Source organism: Ovis aries, chromosome 13, assembly GCF_016772045.2.
Source record: "Ovis aries strain OAR_USU_Benz2616 breed Rambouillet chromosome 13, ARS-UI_Ramb_v3.0, whole genome shotgun sequence".
NCBI lineage: Eukaryota > Metazoa > Chordata > Mammalia > Artiodactyla > Bovidae > Ovis > Ovis aries.
Window position 1 is genome coordinate 4,242,275 of NC_056066.1, and position 12,290 is coordinate 4,254,564.

Genomic DNA, 12,290 nt, shown 5'->3' on the forward strand with positions numbered 1-12,290 from the left:
TCCCTTGGAGCAGATGAAACCAGTCAATCCTAAAGGAAACCAACCCTGAATATTCATTGGAAGACCCGATGCTGAGCTCCTTGGCAGGCAGATTCTTTTCCTCTGTATTACGGTGTCATCACTGCCCCGCCCTTGAAGAGAGGAGGGCAGAGAACAGCCGCCACAGCCACGAGGAGTGTCCATCCAGAGGGGGCTGGCCTGATGGGGGCAAGGACCTTCGGTCTAGGAACGACCCCTGAGATGACCTTGAGGAGAGGGAGCCGGAAGGCTCAGTCCCTCCTCCACTTCCCCCTTCACCCCTTTTCCTCCAGGGCTCATTGGGTGAACTCAACTGGTGGGTGAGGGACCATATATAGAGCAGAATGTGGTCTGGAGGGGCAAATATAAGACAGTTGCTAACAGATAGGAGATTTGACAGGACACTTCTACCGGTGTGGTTGTAGGCTCTTGTCTACTTCCATCTTCCGACTCTGGAAGCCTAGTGGAGTGTTTCCTTTTGCAATTTTCTTTCACCCAAAGTAGAAAGATTTCCAATTACCTTTGTAAGAAGTGTGGATAAGAGGCCAGGAGATGTGGTGGAGAAAAATGCAGATTGTACCTACTTGGCAAATGAGACCAGAAATGAAATGAAAGGCTAGAATATAACATTGCCTTAAGATTTTGGAAATTAGGAAAATGTTCTAATAAGCAAATGCATAAATACAGGATGAATAATTAGGTTTCTTTTAAGTGGGCAAGAAAATAATCTTAGCCATCATGGATCAAATATTGACTATGAGTCAGCACAAATGAGCAGTTGTTACCAGAGAGAGCAGAAGGCAGAAAGTAAATTTTGGAATCTGTGTTGAGAAATAAAAGTCATGGTTAAAAGGCATGTTTAAGTACTGGGTAAAGTTGAGAGAACTTGGAGAGCATCCAAATATGAAACGAGTTGCTTTAGAATATATATTATGCCGTTTGAGGTTGAGTTTTGAATTTCACGTTATATTAGCTAACACCTGCTGCTGATTCTAGTTACCTACTTAGTAGACTGCATGTGAAATAAACTAGTTTTAGAAACTTGGTCATTGAAGCAGATCAAGCTCTACAGGATAAATTTATATCTTTTCCCATATAGTTCCACTGTGCTTTTAATTCTAGGTACCTTGCATTTATGAACTTTTTTGACTTATTTTAATTAGTATCTTGAGATAATGGGAGATCAACTTGGCATTAGGCTGACATTAATAATTAAGGATGTATTGGATTTAAATCATCTAATACAAATTCTTACTAAAAAAAAATAGCTACTTTTAATTTGCAAATATCCTTCACCTTCACTCAGTAGACCAGGTAGGCTTTAAGAGTCATCATAACCTATTGCACAAATTGTCTATTTTTATTTTGGAAGGCTTTAAAATTCACAGTTTTCATCTAAGAGGCTATACTGAAATAACTTTATAGTCTCATCAAAATCTTTATATAGTAAAATGTTTAATTTACTTTCAGCTAAATGCCAGAAATTTGTAAGCAGGTGAATGGAAAGCATTACTCTTTATGAACACTGCTAAGAAGGTGAGGTTGGCAGAGCCTCTCCAAGGTTCTTGATGCTAACTGAGCAAAGCATGATGGACATTTCCTATGTTCTATCTTACATTTTTTTTAATGGGCAGTACTATTACTAACATTGTCCATGTCTGCAAACTACTTTCAAGAATTATTAGTTATAAAAGAAAAATAAAAGATTGAATCTACCCTCCATATGATGTTAAATAGTTGGTTTAATGGATTTTAAATGAGTTGTTTTGGAAGCATATTTAAAACACAATACCCAAAAAATATATGTGGTATATCCACATCAAGCATTCACATTTTTCAAAGAAATGTCCACACGTTTTCACTCTGTTGAAGCTATGTCCTATCACATGTTGCCAGGCTGAGATTTAAAACCCACGTGTAACAGAGATTTCCATTAGGATGACATTCACGCATGTCACTTATCTTTAACAATTCTCTATTGAAAAGAAATTAAGCACTAGCATTGTTTACTATAGCCCTGAGCCAGACTGCCATGTATATAACTGCTGTGGTGATAATGAGTTTAGTGCCAAGAAAATAGAGATATGAAAAATTCTAAGAAAGAAAATGCCTCAGTATGGGAGAAGACAAATGGCATAAAAGATCATCCAGCTACATGACAAAGAAGAACAGACTCATTTTCCCCCTGCAAACCTTACCTAATTTGTTGGCAGCTGAAATTTTGTAAATATCAAGTGTGTTAGTTATAGCAAAACACTTCTCTATCCTAAAGAATCTTAATATATTACATGGTAACTAGTGATAAGGAACTTTGATTTCCGAAGATGATTGATATTGATTTATAAACTTCTATACAAGTTTCAAAGATACATCTGGTGGACCTGTTCATGATATTACAGGGATTTTCCAAAATCCTACCCTTCCTTTTCCCAAAAGTTACCTGGCTCTTTCAAATCCACGCCCCACCCCGCTTTCTGTCTCCCTCTCAGTTATTACTATCACTAGTTTTTCTTTGGCAAGATTTGTTCCAAATCTTCATCTATGCTTAAGAATAAGACCAATAATGACCCATGGAAAACAATCGGGGAAAAGGTATATATGTCTTGATTGTTGCTGTTGTTTAGTTGCCCACTCATGTCCAACTCTTTTGTGACCCCATGGACTGTAGTCTGCCAGGCTCCTCTGTTCATGGGGTTTTCCAGGCAAGAATACTGGAGTGGGTTGCCATGTCCTTCTCCAGGGTATTGAACCCAAATCTCCTGCTTGGTAGGTGGATTCTTTACCACTGAGCCACTGGGGATGCCCAGGTCTTGATTGTGTAGATGCTAAATAATGCCAGTTATTTATTGATGCTTTTTTCTGAATGCAGGATTATAGCTAACAATTGAGGTTGAGGTGATGGGACTTGGGCCAATGTATGCATAGACTGCTACGACTCTGTTCCCTGAGGTCCCTGAGCTGTCTCCTCAAGATCCAGGCCTCTCAGGAGATGCCTGTCTGTTTCCTCTGGAGCCATTGACTCAGGTCCAGTCAGACACCTACTTGGTTGTACACAGCGGGAAATGAAGAGCTGCCTAGTTGGGTAAGTCCCTCAAGGCAGACTCATGAAGGGAAACAACAGCCCACGGCCATAAGAAGCAACTCCCCTAACGTGGCATAATTGGCAAAACACTTTTAGTTTGGTGATCCTTGTCCCAGCCCTTTGAAGTGATTATTATTAGTTTCGTTTTATAAATGAGTGAAAATGAGTCTCTGAGCTATTATGTGATCTCATCAAGGTCACTTAGTTGCATAAATTTCAGCCACTCATTCATCATCAATATTGCCATGGATATTTTAAAATTAATTTTTATTGGATTATAATTGCTTTACAATGTCGGGTTAGTTTCTGCTCTTCAGCAAAGTGGATCAACTATACGTGTACATAGATCCCCCTTTTTTGGATTTCTTTCCCATTTAGGGCACTACAGCAGTGAGTAGAGTTCCCTGAGCTGCACACTAGGTTCTCATAGTTAACTGTTTTATACATAGTATCAATAGTGTATCAGTTCAGTTCAGTCACTCCTTTGTGTCTGACTCTTTGTGATCCCATGAACCACAGCACGCCAGGTCTTCCTGTCCATCCCCAACTCCTGGAGTCCACTCAAACACATGTCCATTGAATCAGTGATGCCATCCAACCATCTCATCCTCTGTCATCCCCTTTTCCTCCTGCCCTCAATCTTTCCCAGCATCAGGGTCTTATCAAATGAGTCAGCTCTTCGCATCAGGTGGCCAAAGTATTGGAGTTTTAGCTTCAGCATTAGTCCTTCCAATGAACACCCAGGACTGACCTCCTTTAGGATGGAATGGTTGAATCTCTTTGCAGTCCAAGGAACTCTCAAGAGTCTTCTCCAATACCACAGTTCAAAAGCATCAATTCTTTGGTGCTCAGCTTTCTTTATAGTCCAACTCTCACATCCATACATAACTACTGGAAAAACCGTAGCCTTGATTAGACTGACTTTTGTTGGCAAAGTAAGGTCTCTGCTTTTTAATATGCTGTCTAGGTTGGTCATAACTTTCCTTCCAAGGAGCAAGCATCTTTTAAATTCATGGCTGCAATCACTATCTGCAGTGATTTTGGAGCCCCCCAAAATAAAGTCAGCCACTGTTTCCCCACCTATTTGCCATGAAGTGATGGGACCGGATGCCATGATCTTAGTTTTCTGAATGTTGTGCTTTAAGCCAACGTTTTCACTCTCTTCTTCCACTTTCATTAGGAGGCTCAGTAGTGTATATGTCAATGCTAGTCTCTCAGTTCCTCCCGCCTCCCCTTTACCCCTTGGTGTCCACGTGTTTATTCTCTATGTCTGCATCTCTATTTTTTATGCAAATGAGTTCAGTGACACCATTTTTCTAGACTCCGCATACATGCATTTTTTTTTTACTCTTTTGAAAAAAAATTAAATTGAAGGATAATTGCTTTACAAAATTTTGCTATTTTCCATCATATATTAACAAGAATCAGCCATGGGTACACCATGTCTCCTCCCTCCTGAGTCTCCCTCCCTTCTCCCTCCCTGTCCTACCCTTCAGCCTGTCACAGAGCCCCTTTTGATAGACTCCACATATATGCTTTAATGTACACTATTTGTTTTTCTTATCTATGAGTTTTTAAAGAAATAAAAACTTGCTCTAAGGTGAAAACTACTTTTCTCAGAATTTAGACCAAAGAAGAAACAATAGCATTTAATTTAAAAGCAAAGCAAAGCAATGTTCGCATCTGCTTGGAGCATCACTTGGCTAAGCTCAAAGGAAAGTGGCCACACAAAAGCTGTCATATTCACAGGCGGCCTGATCCCAGACGGCATCATTGCTTCCCTGTAAGTCTCCTCCTAATGAAGTTTTAATGAGTGATTTTTCGTTCCACATTTACTCTATGTGTATAATCCTTTGGAATAATGTTAGGTATATGCTGGCACCCACTGTAGTGTTTTCGATATCTTCAGCTTGTTTAATTAATTTTCTTTCTATGAATGTTCACATAACATCAAAAATATCCAGGTGGAAAATTAAAAATTAAGCTAGACACATGGATATGCCTAAATATGTAGATATTTGGAATGATAAACACATGTGTTGAGCACATATCCATGTAGATAATATTTGTAGCCTGTGTGACTTCTTGTGGTCCAATTTTATGTTATGGAATTAAAACATGATTTTAAAAAAAATAGACTCAAATATTAATGCTATCATAAAGGTAAACCAGTGTGAGTTTCATGAGCAACATTTTTTTATTCAGTAGATAATTCAACTGGATGAACATATGTATGTGTGTATGTGTGTGTGTGAGACTGAGTAAAGGTGTTTTAACTTGAACTGGAAAGCAAAATCCCAGTTTTAAATATATTTGCATTTTATAAATTGGTCTTTCTAAACAAAAAGTATCTTATTGATATCAATGAGTGATGGGATAATGAGTGATGGGATTTTTGCTCTACATTTAAATATCTCATTAATACCCAGACATAAAACATCCTTGTTTGTTTCACATAGAAACTGTAAGTTTACTTTGTTTGAAAAATGGGGAAATAAACTCCAGTTTCAGACTTCTCTTTGTTGTTCTAGCTGTGTGTCATTGACACTGGCGTGACTTGTCATGGGAAGGGGTAATGAGGCAAGACTGGGATTGTAACAATTATTAACCTGCAAATCTGCTGTGGCAAAGTCAATTCCAGCTAGAGTGACATTTCTAAGTATCTCAGGAAATAGTACTCTTGTTTGAACTACTCACTTTATTAATTTGATTTGATGAATATGGGAGAGATGAATAACTTTTAAATATAAAGAGTGGCCAAGTGTCATTAATTGTGCATTCCACATGGATCCATAGATCGGACGCTGTGCCTCCCTCCCGGCCCCCTGTCTCTTTGGTGGTAATTTATTTAGCTGGGAAAGCTTGGGTTTGGTGTAGCATCTGGTTTTCAGTGATATCCTGCTGGTCTTATCCAATTTTCCAGCTGGGAGCATGAGGCATAGGGAGGTCGAATGACTTGCCTAAAGGTCACCTGGTAGCTCAACTGGGATTATAACTCAGAATCTTTCTGATTTTCCCATCCTTTGCTCACTGGACCACAAAACTCCCTTGATCCCATCTTCTCAAGCTTGCCTGAGCAGGAAGTAATGGTTAGGCCTGGAAAAAACAATCCCAAATTAAATACTGGCCACTATCATCTTCTTTCAAACATGTTTCAGACTTGCACTGATGTAACTCTAAGGGAATCTTTCTTTTACATTCTAACACTGAAGGAGATTTCTATTCATGGGAATGTTGTTTTTCCCAGTAGTAAACTTGTGAAGGTTCATAGTTATTGCTCAGATGCTGATTGTGGTTGAAACGTTTTGAGAATGCCAGTGACTTAATGCTTATGGCAGAAGAATACAGTTACTTATATGAATAATCAGCCTTGTTCATTACACTCCCAACACATGGTACTCGCCTATTAAGTTAAAAAAAAATCCACCTGGCTTATCCTGTCTTAGAACTTGTAGACTTACCATTCTCTCACCCTGGAAATCCTCCTCATAATTTTCTATGGCACCTTTTTTTTTTTTTTTTTAATCATTTAGATCTTAGCAGAAGTGGTACCTTCTCAGAGAGAAGCTTCTTTATCTATCCTCTTAACGTAATGGCTTTTAAAAAAAATCTAATGTCTTCATATTTTTCTTCATTGCATTTATTACTGTTTACAACATTTGTTAATTTTGTTTTCTTGAATATAAGAGTCTAATCTGTCTTGGTTGTGTATTGGACAATGTTGGATGTATAGAAAAAAACTCAATCAACATTTGTTGAAAGAATGAGAAGCCCTTCCTGATGAAAGAAGGGATCTCTTCTCTTTTTTAAAAAAAATTATCATTCAAGGAGTTTCCAAAGAGAAAGCGCGAGTGGAGATGACCCTTAGTCATCCACCCAGATCAGGTGAATTAACCCTGAAGGTCAACAGGATGACAGATGACAGCTGTCCCTGTCAGATCACCCTCTCATCCATAGCTTCAACCTTGGAATTGCCCTCAGGCTTGGCTTGTGATCAGCAGAGGAAAATAGGTTGTGTTATATTTATAGTCACAGTTCATTTTTGATCTAAATTTGTACTTTTGCCCACATTAATCACTCACCTTATTTACCCAATTGATACTTAATGATGTGTGTTCACTTCCAAAAACCACATTCATATTGAAAGGCTGACCCATATACAGAATATTGAAAAAACTATCTGACCCCTGAAAAGGAATTTCCAAGTTTTTGCATCAATAGATAGACTGTGCTGGAATCTCTGAGGGTGTTGAGTTTATATAAATAAGGCTTGAAAAAACCGTTGCAGGCCAGTATTTTTAAGAATGCAGCCAGATAACTTTCCAGACTTGCTTGATGTATACTCATTCATGACTTTTGAGAGGCAATGAAATTGCATAGTACCTAAATTCTGCTGCAGGTGACTTTACATATATGCTACCCTGCATTTATAACTTAGTATTTATACCTCGGCATCTATAACCTAAATCTTCACTTTATGGGAGAGGAAACAGGACCACAGAGTGACTTTCTCAAAAAGGACCCTGAGTCACTCTGGCTTTCCGGTGTGTGCCTAGCTGCAGGTGTTATTGAAGAAGGGTTCAGGCACTTGTTTGCCCTGAGCTCTGTTAGGAAGTCATTTCTGGAGGATCTGGCCATTTTTCCAGCCACCACTATAACTCTGGATAGTAATTGCATGGTATTCTGGGTGGTTGGGTTGAAGACCTGGATGACAGGGGTCTCAGGCAGTGAGAAGTTTCCTTCTCACTTGACAAGGAGTACCCTGGGGACATTTTGAGGTTAATATGGGGGAGTATGGGGCTTCCCTGGTAGCTCATCTGGTAAAGAATTTGCCTGCAATTCAGGAGACCTTGGTTCAATTCTTGGGTTGAGAAGATCTCCTGGAGAAGGGATAGGCTACCCACTCCAGTATTCTTGGGCTACCCTGGTGGCTTAGATGGTAAAGAATCTGACTGCAATGTGGGAGACCTGGGTTCAATCCCTGGGTTGGGAAGATTCCCTGGAGGAGAGAGTGGCAACCCACTCCAATATTCTTGCCTAGAGAATCCCCATGAACAGAGGAGCCTGGCAGGTGGCAATCCATTGGATCGCAGAGAGTCGGACACAACTGAGCAACTAAGCACAGAGCAGCACCTGGGGGAAATTTCAAGGTAACATAAGGTATCTGTGTGACCATTATTTAGTGACTTTTGTTACACTCATAAAACCTGCTGCATTCCTTCACTGATTCGATTTCAACCTTCCAGCCAGCTTGGCTGAGAGATGCCTAGTTAAGAGAGATGGACAAGCCACAGTTACCATCACATCAACTTTTCAACTCCTGCGATAATGTGCAACTACCTGGGTGAGTAAGCTTGAGTCCCTCATTCATGGTACTATTAAAAAGAAACATTAACAAACTACTAGAACTGAGACAAACATTGAAAATGAACTTTTCCCTTGATCTGCACATTTTGGGACAGGTGTTCAGATTATTTCACATGATTTCTCAGATAGACTGTATGCTTTTGTTCTAAAAAAATATGGTGAAGAATTCACTGGGTTCTTGAATGGCCCAGTAATCATCTTGGCTTCCAACATTCATTTTTTTTTATCACTGGAAAATATTTAGATTATATTCTAACTCTTTTCTAGAAAAGTCAAAATTTGTTCATTAATATTGAGAAAATGGGGCATTTCTCTGTTTTGAGTTGGCAGAAATGTGATCTTTTCCAGAGCTGATATTAAAGACCCTCCTAGTGTTCCAGGTCCCCAGAAAGTCATATATTGGCGTCATTAAACCGATGATGGGGAAACCTATCAGGGGATTGTTTCAAAACAGATGCAAATGCCTATATCTAGAAAGTAAACTCCATACACAATTCAAACAGAACACACTGGTAAGTGTAATATAGCCACAAAAAATCTTGAGACTTTTCCCATTATCATTACTTGGGCTTCACACTTTGTAATTTCATTCTGAGAGATGAGTTTGCATGATACGTCAATCTTTTCATAACAAATTGCCTTTGGGAAAAGGAATTGATAACTACTCATAGAACTGACAAGTATCTTTCCTTTTCCATTCAGATCGATAATTCTGTGGACCAGTTTCCTATTATTAATCATGCTGACATTAGAAGGAAACTCAGATGAAAGGGAGTTTGTGAACAGGGTACTGAATGGCAGCCAAGTTGAACCATCAAGCACACATGTGGTCAGCTCCTCATGGATGATCTTTCGAAGCACGCTGTCTGCCTGACATCATGGGAAAAATCTTCTTTTTCTTTTCTGAGTAAACAGTCTGATTCCCTGGGACATATTTTATGTTGCCTTCTCTTCTAAAGAACTTAAAGAAGGAATGTTTTAGAGCCGATTAAATTTATAAGAAATGGTCATGACGTACAGCTGAAAAATAAAAAAACTCCTGCTGGTCTGATTCCTTTTTACCTGTTCATTCATTCAGTAATATTACGGATTATCTATTATGTGTAATTGTGCAACAGAGAACATTGTGTTACTTAAAGAGCAAATGATGATGTGTTTGGGGATTCTGGGGGGACATCATTCTATTTTGAATACTTTTAAAAAATGTTTGTTATTTATTATCTGTGGCTGTGCTGGGTCTTTGTTGCTGTGTGTGGGTCTTGTTGCTGCGAGAGGGGCTCTTCTTCCTTGTGCTGTGCGGGCCTCTCATTGGAGTGGCTTCTCCTGTTGCGAAGCACAGGCTCCAGGGCATGCAGGCTTCAGTGGCTGCACGTGGGCTCGGTAGTTGTGGCTCGTGGGCTCCAAAGTGCAAGCTCAGTAGCTGTGCCCCACAGCAAGTGGGATCTTCCCAGACCAGGGATAGAGCTGGTATCCCCTACATTACAAGGTGGGTTCTTAACCACTGGACCACCAGGGAAGCCCCATCATTCTTTCTTGAAAGCAGTAAAAAGTGAAAATGAAAGTAAAGTCACTCGATCATGTCCAACTGTTTGTAACCCTGTGGACTGTAGCCTACAAGGCTCCTTCATCCATGGGATTTTCCAGGAAAGAGCACTGGAGTGGTTGCCATTTCCTTCTCCAGGGACTCTTCCCAACCCATGGATCGAATCCCGGTCTCCTGCATTGCAGGCAGATGCTCTACTGTCTGAGCTACCAAGGAAGCCCGTTCTTGAAAGCAAAACTAGCAGCAATTATGGTGTAGTTTTATCTAGAATTTTGACTTGTAATGATGCTCCAAACTTGGCATCTCATGAAACAAAGTGGCCCTGAACAGCAATGATCTCTTCCAGGGAGGAAGAAGGTATAGATTTTTGAATGTCAAGATGACTGTGATAACTGATACTGCTTTTTACCTCAGATTCCCATAGAGAGAGGGCAGGGGAAAATGATTTGGCCACACAATGTTATCCATTTCCATAGGCCAAAAAAAAAAAAAAAAGAATTAGGACAGAGGTCCTTCACTTTTTTGCTATCTTGAAATGTCAAGAGAGAGAGACATCTGAAGGGGATAGGAAAAGGGGGTGAGTAGGACAGAAACTCAAACACTAATGGGGAATAGAATTTCTCTTGCACTGGCCACAATACATATGTTTGTTATAAAGCAAGAGGCGGGGAAGACATGCATGCCTGATGTTGAAGAAAAGCCTGTTTGTGCCTCACACACTGGAGAAATTGTTCGAGAACAGTTCATCCATGTGAAAATATGACCCATGTCATTTTGCCAGGGTCATTAAGACACTGAGCTGCTGAGTAAGGCCTGACTGGGTAAATTCAAGATCCTGGGGGTATACATACTTCCTAGTGCCCAGTTTTTCTAAGATTGAAAAAAAAAAAATGTCAGTGGAAATAAGGTTATGGAGTGCCACTTGCGTGGGTGAGACAGGGTCTACATAGGGTGGGAACCAGCCGCTCTCAGACATGGCCCATTCTTTTAGATTCTGCCCCCATTTACTTAGTGGGCAAAATGAGAAAAAGAGAATAAATCCCCAGCACTGGTAGCCAGAAGAAAACAGTGGTGTTTAGAGATGGGGCAAAGGAAAGGCTACACATCATTTTGAAATGAATTCCCATTCTCTTTTGACTATTGTCATATTCGTGTTTTGCAAACTCCTAGAATGTCTGGAGATAAAATTGAGATCATTTGTTGTGAAAACAAATGGCCTCGTAGAAGAGCTCAGAAGACATGAAAGCTATATTTGAATGAACAAATATTCAAAAGTAGGCAGGAAATCTGGAATAATGGAGAAGATTTTTTTCCTTGGTAGAATTGTATGAAGTTTGAGGGCATCCTACATGAAGCAAAATAGCTCACTGGAAAATAAAAATGAAAAAAAAAATCCTTTAACTGTTTCAGTTTTAACTAGGCTAGGACTAATAAGCAATTTAATCTCAGTGTTAAATTTTTAAAAAATTGTTGAAAATTCTGATTATTCTGGTTTATTTACAGTGTCCCAGTTTCTTTTATTCAAGAGAGTGACAGAGCAATCATATAATTCATTCAATAAATAGCAAATTCTTACTAATTTACAGTGGATCAGAACTTTAAATTCTCTGGGCCTTAGTTGCTTTACCTATAATCTGATGGGTTATAAGTAGTTAATTTTCAAATTTTGTTTCGTGGACTGTATTAGCGTTTCCCAGCTTTAATATTTTCGTAAGTGTGTGTGGGTGTGAAAGTCATTTAGTCATGTCTGACTCTTTGTGACACCGTGGTCCATGGAATTCTCCAGACCATTCTCCAGACCCCATGGAATTCTCCAGACCCCATGGTTCATGGAATTCTCCAGACCAGAATACTGCAGTGGGTAGCCTTTTCCTTCTCCAGGGGATCTTCCCAACCCAGAGATTGAACCCAGGTCTCCCACATTGCATGTGGATTCTTTACCAGCTGAGCCACAGGGAAGCCCAACCAGAATTATTACAGTAAAAGGATTTATGATTTGGATATGGGTCTTGAAACTATTCATATTTCTAGAAAAATAAAATATAACAACCCCATTATATTATGTTCTTTTTTCAGTGCCACCTAAATATGTGAGAGAAGAAAAATTCCTGGATTTCTTCTTATATTCTAGGAGTTGTTTTCTTTGGCCGGGGTGGGGAGGAGGGTGGTTAATTTAATAGACATTTACTTTTTAAAAAAAATCAGTAATAGAGCTGAGAATTGGGCAGGATAGAACTTACATTGAACCTATGTGGGCTATTCTGTTTTAGCGTGATAAGT

At 39.4% G+C, this 12,290-nt stretch overlaps 2 long non-coding RNA genes across 4 annotated transcripts in view; both read left to right on the forward strand.

Moving 5' to 3' along the window:
• Positions 1 to 12,290, forward strand: part of LOC132657604 (uncharacterized) — a 371,918-nt gene that overhangs the window by 234,648 nt on the left and 124,980 nt on the right. The window lies entirely within an intron of this gene.
• Positions 4,421 to 9,518, forward strand: LOC114117489 (uncharacterized). The gene is made up of 3 exons (XR_003591127.3): positions 4,421 to 8,260; positions 8,347 to 8,444; positions 9,170 to 9,518. It is a non-coding gene; the product is annotated as an uncharacterized LOC114117489 (long non-coding RNA).